Here is an 18,678-nt window from a genome sequence, read left to right as displayed (position 1 = left end):
ATAATGTCTTGGGAGGTTGCCCAACTGCTTCCCCTGGTGTAATGCAGTGATATTCTTCAAGGCACTGGCTTAGACACTGGAAACAGAAAAGTAGTATTAAAACTATCTCTGCCTCCCAGAAGCTCACAGTGTAATGGAATGAAAAAATATTCATTAATTAATATTATGGGTTCCTGGTTGGAGACATACAAAATTTCCAGAGAGAACTCCAGTGAGAGAGAATGGAGTCTAATGGCTGGCATTGGTATTGCAAATATTTTGGCAATTTGATTACTGAGTGGAATGTATAGCTTTTAGAAAATTGACTGTCCAGCAATATATTTCTGGAAGAAGTTGTTCCGTGGTGTCAAAGAGAAATTGTACCAGAGTTAAACAGGCAAGGAAGACTTTATTCAAAACTGTTACAGTGAAAGTCAAGACTATTGCTAATAAGAGCGAGAGATCAAATTCAACTTCTACCGGGAAAAAATGCAGGAGAGTTTTTAAGCACTGGGGTAAGCTAGTGGAAAACTACTACAGGATGTTGAGGGGGAGGTTGGTCCACGTGATTAGGCCATCTGTGTTTTCTAATTGTGCTTATCCAAGTTAGACTCCTACCCTCCCACAGAAACTGAGAGAGAGGGGCACTATCTTTTTTGATGACTACATTTCAAAGAGGTGGCTCCCAGGTCCTAGAGAAAGACATTCCTTGGGTGTAAAACTGGCAAGAGGCTGGGAGATGTACATCTCAAAAGGGGAAGAGAAAAAATCTACAATTGCAAGTTTCCTAAATTAGATGCTCTCAGTTAACAGAGGTCAGGGGTTTATAGTCAAGAAGAAATCTGTGTAAAGTTTAGTCAAGCTAAGGGGAATGTTAAGGCCATCTTAGTCAGTGGATTTCTGAGCATCCATGTATATTTGACTCCAAGTTAGAGGAATACAAGGAAAACTCACTTGCCTGGAATCTCTCCCCACTGCTTCTCTTGCTGGCGAAGTTTATTCTTGTCTGGCAGGTTATAATCCTGATGGAGTGTATAGGGCCATCTAAAGACTAATCACAGGTCTTTAAGATTCCGTTTGAATGAATAAATACTTTTAGTACTGCTATATAATCATCTTGGGAATAGGCGCTTCCCCTTGGACAGATGACTTCCCGGGTTCCTGTATAGGAAACATTTTACTTTTTCACACTTTAGAGCCAATGAAAATGTACTTTTCTGCAAAAATGATGACAATGACAGGATATAACATCTGCTTTATAAGAGACAGCTGCATACAGTAGCTCCACACTAAATTCAATCTACTCCCTAATTCTTAGCTGTGTTCCTGAGGGAGCATGACTCAAATCATCGCGTTAGCTTGTTCCCAACGATGATGTCCAATAAAGATGCCAAAAATATTTTAGCATTATTTTTATCTTTGACATTTGAAAGCAAACCACACTTACTGGTAAAATTTTGTTTAACATCTTTACTAATTGCCTTCAGTATGTTAAAAATGTAACCCTTTTAACAGTCATCTTTCCTTTTTGAGGTATTTTGTGCTAATTTAAAATACTGAAAAGGAATAAAACGCACGAGAATAAAATGAGGCAATGTGGTATTCAAACCACACTCCTTCCTTCTCTTGCTGCATGAATTTGCTCAAGTTTCTTCATCTCTGAAGTTCAGTTTTCTACCTAATAAAATTGAAATAATAAAAACAACTCTTCTGCATTCTTGTTCTGAAGGTTGAGGATTATGTATGCGAAGTTCTTGAAACACAGTAAGTGCTAACAGTATGTTATTATAGATCTGAAAGCTTCATATATACAGTATGGCTATAAGAAGGGATTACTATTGTTTCATAACTGTAAGGCAATTTTGAATACATCCATGAAGTATTCTGAGCCCAGATGTGGTTGTTTTTCTTATTCTCACTTTCTTGAAATAAATTTTTTTTGAAGATTACAGTACCAAACAGAGAACTAGAGAACAAACGCACTATTGCATAATTGATTTGGAGGTAACTTTCATTTATGAGTTGCAAGACCAGGCCCCTGAACTCTGGACTCCAAATCCAGGATTTTTTCAAGTGTATCCAAAGAGACAATATCCATTCCTTGATGTAGGACCAAGGTAGCACTAATCCTCGGCTAATTTTTGGAAGGCAATCTCAAAGCTGGATGTGATACAAACAGAGTAGGTATTGAGATAACTCCAGAAAAAAATAGTCTTTCATTAATTCTTGTATACATGCATGCATTTATTCAAAAAATATTTACTGAGCGCCTTCTACCTAGCCAGCACTGTGGCAGGTGTCAGGAACAGATAAAAATAATAATAGCTAATTCTTATTATGCCCTGCTGGTACTAGGAAAGAGTTTAAATACTTTATTGCTCTTTTACTCATTTACACCTCAATAACTTCCTGAAGTCTGCATTGCTGCTATCCCCATTTTATAGATAAGAAAATTGAGGCAATGAGAAGTTAGAAAACACATGTGGTAACATAACATCGTGAGGCCAGAACCCAGGCTTTTGAACACCACTGCATAGGGTCTCCTCTAAAATAATAGTGAGTTCAGCAGACATGGTACTTGACCCTGCCTAGTGAGGGAAAAGAAATTAATCACATAATCACAATAATTATATGATTGTAAACAGTTATAATGGGGCACATCCAAGTGTAGGAACACTATAGAGAGAGAACCTGATAAGCTTGAAGGCACGTGAAGAGCATGAGAAACTGAATAAAGGCCAGGGTAGCTGGGACACAGAGATTCACTGCGGGAAACAGTGCAAAGTACCGCCAAAGAGGTAAAATGTTGAGATCCTGTATAAGCCTTAACTTTGGGGTCCAGAATATCTGTGCTCCAATCCCGGCTCTGTGGCTTTTTTGCCTCTGTATTTGCAGCAAAGGACTTAATATCTCCAAGCTTATGTCCTTATTTTTAAAATAGGGATAATAATAAGATCTACCTCACAAAGTTTCTGAAGTCAACAAATGAGTTATTTTATGTCCGGTACTTAGCATAGTGCCTGGCACATTACAAAACTAAATAAAGATTAGTTATGATGATGATTATATGAAATTATAAAAATACTTACCATTTCAAATTTGCCTTACTGAATCTGATTCGTTTCTTTAGCCTGAATTAATTCTCTAATTTATAGACTTAATATTTATAGAGCAGGATGTGAGCTAAACTGTTCTGCTTTCTTCAGCAGACTCTAGACTAGAAAAAATATTTTAAAACATAGTTTAATGTAACAAATGTGTTAGTTGTTATAATAACCCAACTCCATTACCTTACATATGCACAGACACATGCTCTGGCACAGGCATTTGTGTGCATGTGTGTGTGTGCATGTGTGCACTGTAGTTCAGACAAGCTTTCCATGTTCCAGTTGGATCAAGCCCGTAAATCTGACATAGTCCAGGTCCCCAGGTAATTCCCCAGAGAACAATTATGTTGAAACCCCAAATCACTGGCTCTACTGCACCACAGTTGTTAAAACAACCCCAGAAAAGCTACATAAATGAATGAATTTCCAAATTTAGGCTGAGTGATTGCTTAGAGCAGTGACTATCATTCTAAGGAATGTAGCGGGTTAGTGCAAGGTATTGCCAAAGTAGGTGGCAGATTTCCTCCTTACACAAAACTATGATAGTTAGTGGGTTTGTAAAAACTCAGCAGAAATGCAATTCTTCATTTATTTTGTTTCCATGAGTAGAAAACAGGAGAATTTCTCTTTTTCTCTTTGTGGTCAAGAGGAATGTAGCGGTGATACCAGAGTCATCTCACAAAATGCCAAGTGAGTTGAGCTGATCCATTGGCACAGGTGACAGAAGCCTACTTAGTGATGCCCAGGCAACAGGTTTTTGTCAGTGGAAGGAATAATCAAAGAACCTTCTATGTAGGTTATCACCTTAATAAGCCCACTGTAACAAACACCTTAGGAAGAATTTATTGATAGCATAACACAAGACTAAACAGAGGTTGCAAACTGAGTGGGTGTGGAAGAGGCTTGAGGAAATCGGCTATTCATAGAGAACAGGGAGGTGCTAGCAAACAGGGAAGCTGGAGAGATTCCAAAACAAGATTTTTCCCAGGGCTGTGTCATTTTGAAAAAATTTAAGTGCCTCTTTAAGCAAAAGATTGTTGGTTCCCAATCCCTGCAATAAGCCATCTGGCCTCTGGTGAGGCTGATGCCATATGAACGGTCATTTTATCTGAGAAGCAACCAAGAGCACTACAAGAAAAAAAAGAAAAAAAAAATGTAATAATTATCTCTAATTGAATATATAGTCTAATTTTTAAAACTATGGCAAACTCAAAGACTTCAAAGTGCTACAGGGAAAATTTGCACATGGCTGATGCTTTATCTCCCTTCCTGCTCTCTACATCTCAGTCTCAGCATGCAGCTGGTCACATCTGCTTGCATGGGTCTTCATGACACCAGTCAAGCTGTGTGGAGAACAGGCAGCATGGCTGGGTACATGGCCACAGGTGCATCAGTAACTCCTCTAGGTAGGAACAAATAAAGTTCATGTTTGGAACAACCAACTGGAAACTCAGGAAACCCTCTTTAGTAAACATTGTTAAGAAAACTTGGCATGGTTCCAAAGAAAGTGTACTGTCACTTACTTTGTTTAAGGAGAAAACTTATTTTCCCAATGTGTTTTCAAAAATTTCTGATCATTATGTTTAGCTATCCAAATTGTCTACGAAGTCAAATAAATCAGTCCTTTGCTACAGTTACCACCAATGGGATACTAAGAAACGGATATTATTTTAAGAGCCAATTGCTTTCCAAAACTATTTGAGAAATAAATATGACTTTAACAGAAAATATTTGATGCTTCACTAAATTAAAGATAATGGATATCCTTGTTTTTATAAAGGGTTCTAAGTCTATCGAAGATTTGAGCTGCATTCTTTCTGAAATGTGTGCATACTGATTCATTCAATTTTGAAGTAATTTATCACATTTATAAATTAAGTGACTTTCCCCTGCTTCTCACACAATGAAGTTATGTGTGAAAATTAATGATTCTGCAATTTAATGCTCTCTCTTGAAAGAACACTCTAGGGAGTTTTATTCTGATATGCTGCTAAAGTTTAGGATATTTTTATTAATTTACAACATCCATATAAATGATTTGTGAAATTAAGACGGGAAATGCACCTAATTTGCCAATGTGATTGGCTTTTGAAAAATTCTTTCGAAAAAGTTGCTTGAATATTCTTGATATTATACAATGAAATATGGTTATAGACTCTTATCATAACTCAGTGTTCCTGATGATTTTGTCTGTGATTATTAAAAATTGTACTATCACAGAAATATTTAAAAAAATGAAATTCCTATGAAACTACAGAAAACCCTAGATATTAAAAAGAAACTTGAACAAAAAAACCGAAGTTGGAGACACTGCCCCACCTGATCTCAAAATATATTACAAGGCTATAGTATTCAAAACAAGATACTGGCATAAAAACAGATATATAGCTGAATGGAACAGGAAAGATGGCCCATAAGTAAATCCATGCATTTACAGCCAGTCGATCTTTAACAAAGGTGCCAAGAACACAAACTGAGAAAAGGACAGTCTTTTCAATAAATGATATTGGGAAAAATGGAAATCCATGTGCAGAAGAATGAAATTAGACCCTTTTCTCACACCATATGAAAAAGTCAATTCAAAATGGATTAGAGACTTAAACATAAGACCTAAACATGTAAAACTCCTAGGAGAAAACATAGAAAAAAATACTTTTTGAAATTCATCTAAGCAAAGATGTTTTGAATATGATCCCAAAAGCATAAGTGACAAAAGCAAAAATAGACAAATGGGATTGCAACAAACTTTAAAAAGCTTTTGCACAGCAAAGAAAGCAATAGAGGGAAAAGAAAACCTACAGAACGGGAGAAAATATTAACCGCTGATACGGAGTTAATGTCCAAAATATATAAGAGACTTGCTACGGCTTTGATGTTTGTCCTCTCCAAACCTCATGTTGGCATTTAATTCCCAGTGTTGGAGGTGGGCCCTCATGGGAGGTGCTTCGGTCATGAGGTGAATTCCTCGTGAACAGATTAATGTCCTCCCATGGGGGTGAGTGAGTTCTCATTCTTTTAGCTCCTGAGAGATCTGGTTGTTAGAAAGATCCTGGAAGCTTTTCCCTTTCTCTCTCTCCTGCACCTCTGCCCAAACACTCCCCTGTGCCTTCCACCGTATGTGCAAGCAGCCTAAGATCCACACTAGATGCAGATGCCCATCTTGAACTTTCTGGCCATCAGAATAGTGAGCCAAATAAACTTTTTTTTCATAAGTTACTCAGCCCCAGTTATTCCTTGATAGCACACAAAATGGACAAGACAGAACTCAAGTAACTCAACAGCAAGACAAAAAATTACTCAATTTAAAAAGTGGGCAATGAACCAAAAGAGATATTTCGCAAAAGAAGACACACAAATGGCTAACAGGTATATGAAAAAAAAAAGTTCAACATCACCAAGTATAAGGAAAATGCAAATTAAAACCACAGTGATATCACCTCACACCTGTTATGATGGCTGTTATCAAAAAGATGGAAGATGACAAGTATTGCCAAGGATACGTAGAAAAGATAACACTCACATACTGTTGGTGGGAAGGTAAATTAGTACAGTCATTTTGGAAAACACTGCTGTACTTCTTCAAAAAACTAAAAATAGAACTACCATATGATCCAGCAATCCCACTACTGGGGATTTATAAAAAATAAAATAAAATCAGTATGTCAAAGAGCTATTTACACTCCCATTTTCATTGCAAACATTATTTACAATAGCCAAGATATGGAATCAACCTAAGTTTCCACCAATAGATATATGGATAAAGAGAAAACATGATACACACACAGATACATACAGACACACACACACACACACACAAACACACACAATGGAGTACTATTAAGCCTTTAAGAAGAAGTGAGTCTTGTCATTTGCAGCATGGATGAAACTGGAGGACTTTGTGCTAAGTGAAATAAACCAGACACAGAAAGACAAATATTGTATGATCTCACTTGTGTGTGAAATCTAAAAATGTTGAACTCATAGAAGCAGAGAGTAGAGTGGTGGTTGCCAGAGGCTGGGGGTAGGAAAGGTGGAGAATGAGAGCTATTGATCAAAAAGTGCAGTCTCAAACAGGATGAATAAGTTACGAAGATCTACTGTATGGCATGATAACTATTATTAACATAATGTATTGTATACTTGAAAATTGCTAAGAGAGTAGACATTACATTTCTTACCACTAAAAAAAGACAAGTATGTGAAATAATGTCTATGTAATTTTGTTTGATTTAATGACTTCCCATTGTATGCATATGTCAAAATATCACATTGTACAGTGCAAATACATACAATTTGTATTTTTCAGTTATATCTTAATAAAGCTGGGGGGAATGTTAATAATGGCAATGATGGTGACAATTGCTGAGCAATTGCTTTATGCTGGATACTATTATTTGGTAGTTGATATAGAGTAGTGTTTAAGTACATTGGCTTTCAATTCACAGAAACCTTGTTTTCCATTACACCTTTAATGAGTACATTATGACTATAGCACATAGTCAGCAGAAGGTAGTTTATTCATGACTGTCAGAGAAAGTCTTCTATGACCTCTTGGAACTCAATTTCTCCATCTGAAAAATGGAAATAAAACACCTACCACAAGGAATTGTTACTATAGCAGATAATTTATATCTAGCACACACAAAGTTTTTAAGAAATAAAATTTGTCAAAAATATACTGAATTTATGTATTTTTAAACTTTGAAATTAGGGTCAAATACCATCATTTGTGAATAGAGATCAGGAAAAATGGTATTTTGGCTTAAATTGCTTCAAAAAATAACACTTATCTTCCATTTAAATTATTTTACATGTGCATGGAATTTGCTAAATACAGAATTTTAAAGTATTAAAATACTTGCTAGGGTTCATTTGTGCCTAAACATATGCTGAAAACTCATCCAGCAGGTTATAAGTTGGTTAACTATATAACCTGCTGTCTGGAATAAGTATTACATATTTTGGGTAATAATAAATATTTATATCATTCTACTTATAGGCTTCATTGAAATACTTAAAATAATTATTAATAAACCTCTGCATGCTGAGAGTGACGATTTTAAGCAATGAAAATATGAATAATTGATAACAATATTATATATACATTTTTTAGTATGATTGTACTCACAATTTCATTGAGACTCAAAACTATGAGAAATAGGCAGGTAATATTCCATTTTTAGATAAAGAATCTGAAGTTCAAAAAATGAATAACTGGTCTCAGTTTATCTGAGAACTAGACAGCGGAGCTGACCAGTTTGCTCTATGTCTCTTTTATCACTGTCTTTACCGTGCATCTGATTTTGTATCCTTGAAAGACAACTGTGGCATGACAGTGAAATTCTATGAGAAAGAAAACAAAAATAAAGGGAGTGGGAAATACTTTGGATATAAGTGTTTGCAATAAAACTATGAGCCATACTGCCATCAAGATGTTTACTGAACAGATATAGATCCTTTGGTACTATTCATATGCTTTAATTAGAACAGAATTCCTTTCCCATTCCCTTTTCATATGATTATTTTCACAATAATTGTAGACGGCTGAGCTAAAGGTCAGGAACTCTCAATGTAAAATTCTAATGATAAAATATCACATTATGGCATACTACCCAAATTGTATTTTTTAACTTTAGGTTTCCATTTGATTGTATAATTTTTGACTTCCATGATGACTTCAGACTGTAATAAGTTGGAATATCTACTATATAGAAGCAAAAGCAGGGTACTCATTAAGCAAATTATACCAACCAGTCATGGTTTTTCTTGTACTTATATACACAGATATGTATATATATAAAGAAAACACAATTATACATGTATATATACACATATGTATATATGTATATATATGTGTGTATATATACATATATATATATAATTATGTTTTCTTTATCCATTAATTCGCTGATGGACACTTAGGTTAATTCCATCTCTTGCTATTGTGAATACTGCTATAATAAACTTGGAAATGCAGATTTTTCTACATACTGAAGTAGAGAGAACAGTGGTTACCAGAGGCTGAGGAGGGGTGAGGAAAGGAAACAGATGATGAGGAGAGGTTGATCACAGGTACAATGTTACAGATAGAATAATTTCTGGTGTTCTGTTATATACCAAGGTGATTATAGCTAATGATATTGTATTGTGTATTTCAAGTTAGCCAGGAAAAGGATCTTGAAAGTTATCACCACAAAGGAATGATAAAGGTTTGAGGTGATGCCCATGCTAACGATCCTGATTTGATAATTACACAATGTATACATGTATTGAAATATCACACTGTACACCATAAACATTATTGTCATTTCTTAGCAAAATTTAAAAAGAGAGAGTAGGAATAAATGACATAATTGTATTGTGGTAGGCTTCGTTGTTTAGTTGAGGAGAAACTATCAGAAAGATCAGGGAGAAACTGAGGAGAGTTAAAGAAAGCTTTAAAATGAGAGGAAATACTTTAGGGAATTAAGAAAGAAAGGGGCAAACTAAATTTCATGTTAAAGGAATAGACTGTTTTAGGGTTGTTCCTCTTCTTGGTAGTCTAAATAAACTAAATTTGAGTGTGATGGAGTTTTCTGTAAGTTGAAAACTCCATGACACTTTTGCTTTTACTATCATATTTGGTGGTAGCATGCTTACTTTAATTGTGTCTTGGTTAAAGAGTACATAAAAATGATAGTGTATATATGGGGGAAGCAATAAAATGTCACATAATTCAATTAGTTTTTAAAAATGTGATTAGCCAAATAGGAAAAAAGCAAGGTCATCAATTCATGTTGTTAATTGCTCATCAGTTGATTGTGTTTGATTCATTTAAATCCAGGATAAAGAAGAAAGAAATGAGATAGAAGCTGAGGGAGTTGTTAAAGAATTTCTACCTGAAGAAAAGGGGTAAGTAAATGCAGTAAAGTTAACGATATCGGTGAGGAGGATGAAACAGATACTTTTGCATAGATTAAGTGATACTAAAAGAAAAACTCCTTAAGCTTCATACAAATAAAATTTACTGTAAGCTTTATAATTTACAAAGTGTAGGAAAGTAACAAGAAGTTCAATATACTTCACTGATGGTATCAGCTCCTGAAGAAAACTTCTGTGAACATTTTGGTGTGTTCCTATGCATAGACTGTAGTTTATTTTATGTATCGGATCAAATTTTACTTGCTCACTTTTACATAAAGTTTTCTTTGTTTATCATTTTAACAATGCAAAATGTTCCTGGTACTATAAGTTTAATAAATATCTCTAATCTCTGCACATTTTCTTAAGGATGTCTACAAGGTAATTCAGTCATTTTCTATTGTTTACATTTTTTTCTCATTTCACAAAAATAAATAATGATGTTTGTAGGGTGAATTCATTGGGATAAATACCACAAAGTTGCTTGTTACACTCGTCATTGATACTTACAAGATGTGTACTTTCACTATCGGTGGATGAAAGTGTATATATCAATATCTATTTAATATTATGACTTTTAATTCTTGCTGATTTGTTTAAAAAGTTTAATCATTAATAATTATTTTGATGATTAGATCACTAGGGACATTTTCCTTCCTTGCATATTATTTCTTACCCTGTTACATTTTGTCATTCATAGTCAATTCTGTGTTTTCTTCATCATTTTATGAAGAAACACTCTACTTCCACCATTATGCACTTCACATTCACTTGCATTCTGAGACTTTACCTGGGAAACATGAGTTTATCTAATTTGACTTACCTTGACTTGCAACTGTTTTCCAATTGCCAATTGATTATAACAACACTTGGTATTTTTTGAGCTTCCAATTTCTCCCCTAGAGCTTATAAAGTCCATTCAATTAAGTTATTTATTTATTTTTTTTCAAGATGGAGTTTTGCTCTTGCTGTCCAGCTTGGACTGCAGCGGTGCAATCTCAGCTCACTGCAACCTCTACCTCCTGGGTTCAAGTGATTCTCCTGCCTCAGCCTCCCAAGTAGCTGGGATTACAGGCACGCACCACCATGCCCAGATAATTTTTTCTATTTTTGGTAGAGACGGGGTTTCTCCATGTTGGTAGGCTGGTCTCGAACTCCTAACCTCAGGTGATCCACCCTCCTTGGCCTCCCAAGGGGCTGGGATTACAGGGATGACCCACAGCACCCAACCAAGTTCTTCTTAATCAACATGAAGTGGGACTTCTATCTGTTCTAATTTATGTAGTCAAGTTTTCCTATTTTCTTTCATTGAGACAGAAAACTAGAAACCATCAGTTTTGATGTTTGGATCATTTTAAGTTTGTGCTGTTTCATCTCAATTCTTTTTTAGAAAATATCCATCTAAAATTACTAGGAGAAATAATACTCCTACTTAAAATTCCTTTTGATGCGGTTTGGCTATGTTCCCACCCAAATCTCATCTTGAATTGTAGTAATCGTCATGTGTCAAGGGTGGAGCCAGGCAGAGATAATTGAACATGGGAGTGGTTTCCTTCATACTATTCTTGTGGTAGTGAATAAGTGTCAAAAGATTTGATGGTTTCACAAATGGGAGTTTCCCTGCACTAGCTCTCTTGCCTGCCACCATGTAAGACATGACTTTACTCCTTATTTGCCTTCTGCCTCCCCTTATTTGACTGTGAGGCCTCCCCAGCCATGTGGAACTGTGAGTCCATTAAACCTCTTTCCTTTGTAAATTACTCAGTCTTTATTAGTATGTCTTTATTAACCGTATGAGAACAGACTATTACATCTTTTAATGTTTTAATTTATCTGTGCCATCTCTGAAAACTTTAGCGACTTTATATGCATATACTCACTCATATCCATCGTTAAGAGACAAGAAGTTTCTTTGCTCATGAAGACTCTCTGACAGTGATGTGTTCTAAGAACAATTTCTGTGGTGCCCTTGAAATAAACATTCTGGTGAAGTAGAAGACACTTCAACAACTAGCAGCAAACAGATCAAATTTCAGCAAATGAAACAAGGTTCAAAGTCTAACTACAACTGAATTCAAATTGTACCAGTGGCACCAGTGACATTTCTTTGGCCTGTTCTCAAAGACAGTGGGTGTTTGTAGCACAGATTATTAGTTTTAATTTGCTACAATTTGTTTTTATTACCATTTGGTACAGAGGTGGCAAAAGGAAACAGTCTCTGCAGGCAGAACAAATAGAGAAATGTGTTTGGAGTCCCTTTTAGCAGCGGTCAGTTTGATATCCCCAAGGAAATGTTTCTTGACAATAATTATAAGACAAACATCAACATTTGGTTTCTAAATGTTTGACAAAATGGAAACTATTTTTGCCAGGAAAATGGAACCACTGGATCCCTTCAAACTCAGTATTTAATGGAGGCTTAAGAAAAGGCTATAAAGGAGAAAATATGGAAAGTACGTGATCTTTAACCCAAACAGGCTGTAAAGTCAATCTAACACACACTCTAGATTTATCAAGACCTACATTTTCTGTTTTTTAGAAGTTTTTAGAGTTATTTTCATTTGTTTTCTTTTTAATCTTTCATGTCTTTTACTAACGCATTGAGTTTTCTTTGTTCTTTTCCCTTTATTCTAGTATTTTTTAGAAATTATGCATTTAAAAATCTTCTAATGGTTACTAGAGACAATTTTAAATATATTAATTTTGCTATTAAGTTAGCCTAGAATTTTAAAATTTCCAAAGAGTTCAATAAAATAAATTTAACACATGGAACTAAAATTATTATTGCCAGGTCTTACTTGGATTCTATTCTTTTTCCAAGTAAACGTTAATGAGAAGAGTAGCAGGAAGAAAAGTGACCATAACAATTGGCAGATACATTTATTTCTCTAGCTTTTAAAGTTTATTTTAAACACACAAGGCAGAAATATAGGCCCCAAACAGGCACCACCCAACCAATAAAGAATGTTTTATAAAACTTCAATGGCCTTGTCATCTGTTATTTATTTTTATTCATCTTTGCCCCATTTTCTTTCTTTTTCCTTCTCTATCTACAGTTAATAAAAAAATAAGCAGGATATGCTAAATGAATGTAACTCAAGGTGAAGTTTTTTTCCTGTAAACAGAAATTATATAACATTATTCTATAGAGCTTCTTCATTTGCTTTATCTAATTAACATATAACTGGAAAGTTCCACTTCTAAGTTCCACTTCTAAGTCTGATAAGAATTTGGGATCAATAGAAAACTTCAGTTTGAATTTTTATTGCATCAGAAATTAGCAATTAACCAATAATCATTTATCTGGGCAATTTATAATTATTTCATTCATTTCACATTAGGGATAATATCTAAGACATAAACCCAAGTTCTCCTGTACCCAAGTTTCTTGACAAGCCTTTAAGCTTTGCTAGTGATTGTTACCAAAGTGATCTCACAGTTCCACCTTTTCTCCTCTCAATGTGATGTAAAATCCAGCCATGGCCCTCTTTTGTTTTGAATACCACATTGGGTGATGGTTCTGTGTGGTAAAGAGAGCCCGTAAAAAACAAATAGAGCATTTCAAGATGTCATTATTAATTCCACATGATGAATATTTACTGCAGTTGCTATTTAGATGTCTCAGAGGGTATCCAAATTCATTTGATGTAACATGAGGAAACTAGCAAACAACATCATTAGCCTTGGAAAAAACACTGGTTAAAATAACTAAAAACAAACACAAGCCAAAAAAAGGGGGACAGAAAGGGTAACACTTTCTCACAAACTTGTTTTAGGAATTTCTATAAAACCATTCTGACCATTAGTCAGCATAACAGTGTTTTTCAGATTTTTTGGATCCTTACATATTTACTCAGTAAAATCATGACTTTATTTGTTTTTTAAAATTGGTACATGATGACAGGTCTGTAAGTCTGGCAGGAACAATATCTTTCCAGTGTCCGTGCTCCTTCACCTCTTGTTACTGTCATTTATAATTATCAAGGAAGTACCAGGTAAACAAATGTGACTTTAAAACAAGTATAAAGTTTGTGAAATCATACTTGAACATTTAAAAAAATATGAATTAAATGTCCATACTTGGACATTTAAAAAAATATGAATTAAATTGGTGGTAGGGCCACCAAACTGGTAACAATTTTGAGCCACTGCCAAAAAGGTAAATAAGATTGTTTCCCAGGTACTTAAAATTCAATGCAAGTGTTGAAAATATTCAGTTTTATTTTCATTCATTTAACTAACAGTCCCTAAATATGTAAAACGATCTTGTCACTATGCATACCTCGGAACTTCTTGAAAAGTTCAATATAAATGTGGGGAATATTAATCTTACTCCATTTTAGTCTAAGCTGAAAATTTGATACCTAACTCTTACAGTCACTTTTATTTCCATAACATCAATTTTACTTTCTTTTTTTTTTTTTTTTTGAGACGGAGTCTCGCTCTGTCACCCAGACTGGAGTGCAGTGGCCGGATCTCAGCTCACTGCAAGCTCCACCTCCCAGGTTTACGCCATTCTCCCGCCTCAGCCTCCCAAGTAGCTGGGACTACAAGCGCCCGCCACCACGCACGGCTAGTTTTTTTTTTTGGTTTTTTTTTTTTTTTTAGTAGAGACGGGGTTTCACCGTGTTAGCCAGGATAGTTTCGATCTCCTGACCTCGTGATCCGTCCGTCTCGGCCTCCCAAAGTGCTGGGATTACAGGCTTGAGCCACCGCACCCGGCCATCAATTTTACTTTCTATAGAGCATCACATGTTAAACAAATTTCATCAAATGTCTTTCAAGCAAATAAATACTATGATGGCCTGTCCTTAAACACAACAGCAATAGCTAATTTTAAAAATGTACAGTGAGGCCAGCCGCGGTGGCTCACGCTTGTAATCCCAGCACTTTGGGAGGCCAAAGTGGGTGGATCACAAGGTCAGGAGTTCAAGACCAGTCTGGCCAATATGGTGAAACCCTGTTTCTACTAAAAATACAAAAATTAGCCAGGCGTGGTGACATGTGCCTGTAATCCCAGCCACTTGGAAGGCTGAGGCAGGAGAATCGCTGAACCCAGGGAGACGGAAGTTGCAGTGAGCCTAAATCGTGCCACTGCACTCTAGCCTGGGTGACAAAGTGAGACTCCATCTCAAAAAAAAAAAAAAAAGTACAGTGAGAATTACTCAAAATTGTATTTAATGATGCTCTGATGAAGATGGCATACTGAAAATGGGGCATTGGTATCTCTCTTCATCTCTCATTTTTTGAAATCAAAATAACAATAAAAGATTACTTAACAAAATCCCTTAACAACAACAAAAAAATGAGAACCAGGAAATTTGCCCTTTGAGGGCCTTCTGGAAAATAGCAAAAAATGATTTGAGATTGACAAGTAAATTTAAAGCAAAGTCAATTATAACAATATATGCAATGTGCATCCTCCTGCAGGGATGATAATTGGTCTTACTAATAAGTCCCTAGAAAAATCTCAAATCTGTAGTCTGTGGGTGGACATGATGACTGGTCTTTCTGTCATAGTGGGTAATATAGAGATGTTCAAGGTGGGAGACTGGGCTCAAACTCAGGTGAGAAAGGCAAATGCATTTGATGCCCTTTCCAATGTTCATCATTCTTCTCTTTATCAATCATAAAAACCCAACCTTGAGTATTGGCCCTCCACCTACCTACCAAAAGGAAAGCCCAATTGCACAGAACCCAAATTCATTCCTCTCTTTCATAAGGAAGGCTACTGGGAAACAATTTTTTTCACAATTAAGAAGCCCATGCCAGCTGCATATATGAATCATTATAATCATTATAATTCTCTCTTTGTAAATCAAGTAATTTTCCTGATAGAGCTTTTATTAAGTCCATGTGATGTGACAAGCACTGATCAAAGAATGAGATACACTGAGGTGAACAATTCAGAAAAGGTCATTGGCATCATAAAGTTAACTGTCTTACAGAGAATACAAATGATAAACGAGCAAGTAAAGAAAAATATTTAAATAAGCAAATAAAGAAAAATACAGATTATGGTAAGTGATACAGAAGTTTAAAAGGCAGGCGAGGAGCTAGAAGGTAGTAAGAGAGTCCCTTTATAAAGGAAAATCAGAAGGGCTCCTCTAACAATATGAGATTTGAGTAGAAACCTGAAAGAGGAGAATGAGCCAAACATGTGGAAAGTTATGGAAAAGAACATTTCCAGCGGAGGGACAGTCATAAAAAGGGGGCCTAGATATATAGTTGGGAGGAGGGCAGCATCTTTGAGAAAAACAAAGGAAGCCAGTGGGCCTGGAGCATAATGAGAAAGGGGAAGATTGATGTAAGGTGAGGCAGTGTCCATGTCAAGAAGTGCCTTGCAGAACACAGTAGAGCCTGGATTCTTTTTCTGACCCATGAGGTAGCATTAAAGGTTTTACTCAGAAGGATGGCATCATCAGCTTTATTTCTCAAACAATCACTACATTAGCTCTGAGGGAAATAATTGAAAAAGGGCAAAGTGGAAGAAGAGAGACCAGTAAATGGTGTCTGGTGGTAGTCTAGGCAAGAATGATGTCATCTCAGACAAGGTAGAGGCTTTGGGTATGATTCTTGGGTTTTTGGTTTGAGCAACAGAAGGATGGTGGTGGTATTTAGTGAGATGGGAAATATTATGTAGGAATAGGATTTAGTGGTAGGTAATCAAAAGTTTACTATCTAACATGATACGTTTGAGATGTGTAATGGTATGTTTGAAGGTGTTAAAGATCTTGTCTTTTCAGTGAGAGATCAATGTTTGACTATAGATAAAAAATGTTTGACTATAATAATATAATAATTTTATAATAATAAAATATGCTTAAATTTTAAATGTTTGATAACAATTCAAGGGTAACCGATAAAATTTTAGAAATAGAATTGATAAATTCCAGGTAACCAGAAGAAGAAAAGAGTTAATAAAATGCCAGAGAAATATAAACAAAAGGGAACGTGTAAGAAAAAATAAACAAAATCCTATTGTAAACATAAAATAAGGTGGTGGGATATATCCACATGTCTCAATAAATGTAGTACCTGCCAGATCAACCATTAACTATAGCTTCTTGGAGAGTGCAGAGAATACTTCCGTCAACTAGGGTTTGAGAAATGTGTTGGTGACAAGAACACTGCTCTGTAGTGGCTTCTCTGGAGGCCAGAAATGACAGCAGAAAGTACTGCTATAAAAACGGGTTCTCTGAACTGAATAGAATCTATGGGATCCTATATTTCAGGGGTCAAATGCAAGCACTAACTGGCCAAAGACTACATGTGCATGGTTACCCTAATGGGCAGCAGACTCAAAGCAGTAATAAAAAACGGTCTGACCCACAGAGACCTTTGGCACTGGCTAATTAATCATGGAGACCCTATGGCTAAAATAAATATGCAGCCTACTAACATTATAGTTGGTATATGTCAGTAAATGGCCCTACGTGTGGTGAACAGAAGTTCGACTTGAATTGCTCCATATGGAGTTATGGCCCGTTTACATCCCCAGATCCTCTTAGGCAATGCTGGGTGTATTTGAGATTTATACTGCCCAAAACTTAGGCCCTAAATTCCCCCCAGCTTTCCTCAAAAGAACTTGTGATCATCCAAAAGAATGATTGTTGATGGGAGTAGGGAAAATAATCAGATTTTTCAGAGATTATTGATCACTGGCTCTGAGCAGTGGTTTATGGAGAGCAGTGGGTTAATGGAGTTTTAGCATGAGTCCATCTCACGGTTGGCTTGGTAATCCCTCAAACTCATGCTGTGATTATTTTCTCAACCCTTCTGGGCATAATTGGAATAGGTATACTCTTAGAGCAAAGTTTAAGTGGAGACCTCTAGAGTTTTCTTTGTCAAAATGATAATTCAAAATCAATACTGCATTTCTTAAAGAATTACAAAGTTTAGTGCCACCAAAATGTGCTTGAAAGTTATCAGAGTGGTGATACTACTGCATTCCGATTTAACTAACCTATTTAGCTTGCATAGAAAACAGATGAATTTTGGAGAATAACAGCAGATTACCATAAACTTGATCAGATGGTGACTACAGTTGCAACTGTTGATCCAGCTGTTTTTCCTTTACCAATGGGAATTAACAAATCTTCTGTTACCTGATATGTAGCTTTTGATCTGCTGAATGTTTTTCTGCCCTCTATGTCTTTTAGTAAATACTGCCAAAGGAGTTTGATTTAACTGGCAGATTTAGCTGTAAAGTTTTCACTTTCATTGTCTTACTTCAGGGTGGTTTCCACTCTCCAGCCTTATGACACAATCTAGTTTGTAGGGTCCTTGATCATTTGTTCATTTCATAAAATATCATGTTGATTCACAATATTGTAATATGAATGTTTTGCCTATTGGATCTGGTGAATAGCAAGTAGAAGCTACTCTAGATACCTTGGCAAGACAAATGTTTATCAAAGGATGAGAAGTAAATCCTACCAAAATTTAGGGACCTGTAGTCTTGCTATTAGGGGCTCGGTGGTCTGCAGGAGGCTGAGCTATTATTTTTAAGATGAAACATAAATTACTGGATCTGGCCCATTATACCACTAAGAAAGAAGTACAACACCAAGTGGTAGTCTTTGAATATCGGGTATGATAGCCATTGTTTTTTGAAGAACACAAAAAAATGTCATTTTTAAGTGATACTGCAATAAGAAAGTCTCTCCAACAGCTCCAGGCTGCCGTGCCA

At 35.7% G+C, this 18,678-nt stretch overlaps 1 long non-coding RNA gene across 1 annotated transcript in view; it reads left to right on the top strand.

The window, feature by feature from the left end:
- The window catches only part of LOC117064610, a 40,174-nt gene extending 25,710 nt beyond the window's left edge, over positions 1-14,464 (top strand). The window contains exons 2-3 of the long non-coding RNA XR_004429553.1: positions 9,910-9,977; positions 14,418-14,464. This is a non-coding gene — a long non-coding RNA (uncharacterized LOC117064610). The remainder of the gene's footprint in view (positions 1-9,909; positions 9,978-14,417) is intronic.
- Positions 14,465-18,678: the final 4,214 nt, after the last annotated feature.

Source organism: Trachypithecus francoisi, unplaced genomic scaffold (assembly GCF_009764315.1).
Source record: "Trachypithecus francoisi isolate TF-2019V2 unplaced genomic scaffold, Tfra_2.0 Lachesis_group2, whole genome shotgun sequence".
Taxonomy (NCBI): Eukaryota; Metazoa; Chordata; class Mammalia; order Primates; family Cercopithecidae; genus Trachypithecus; species Trachypithecus francoisi.
The sequence above is the reverse complement of the archived record's forward strand: the minus strand, read 5'-3'. Positions and strand labels throughout refer to the sequence as shown.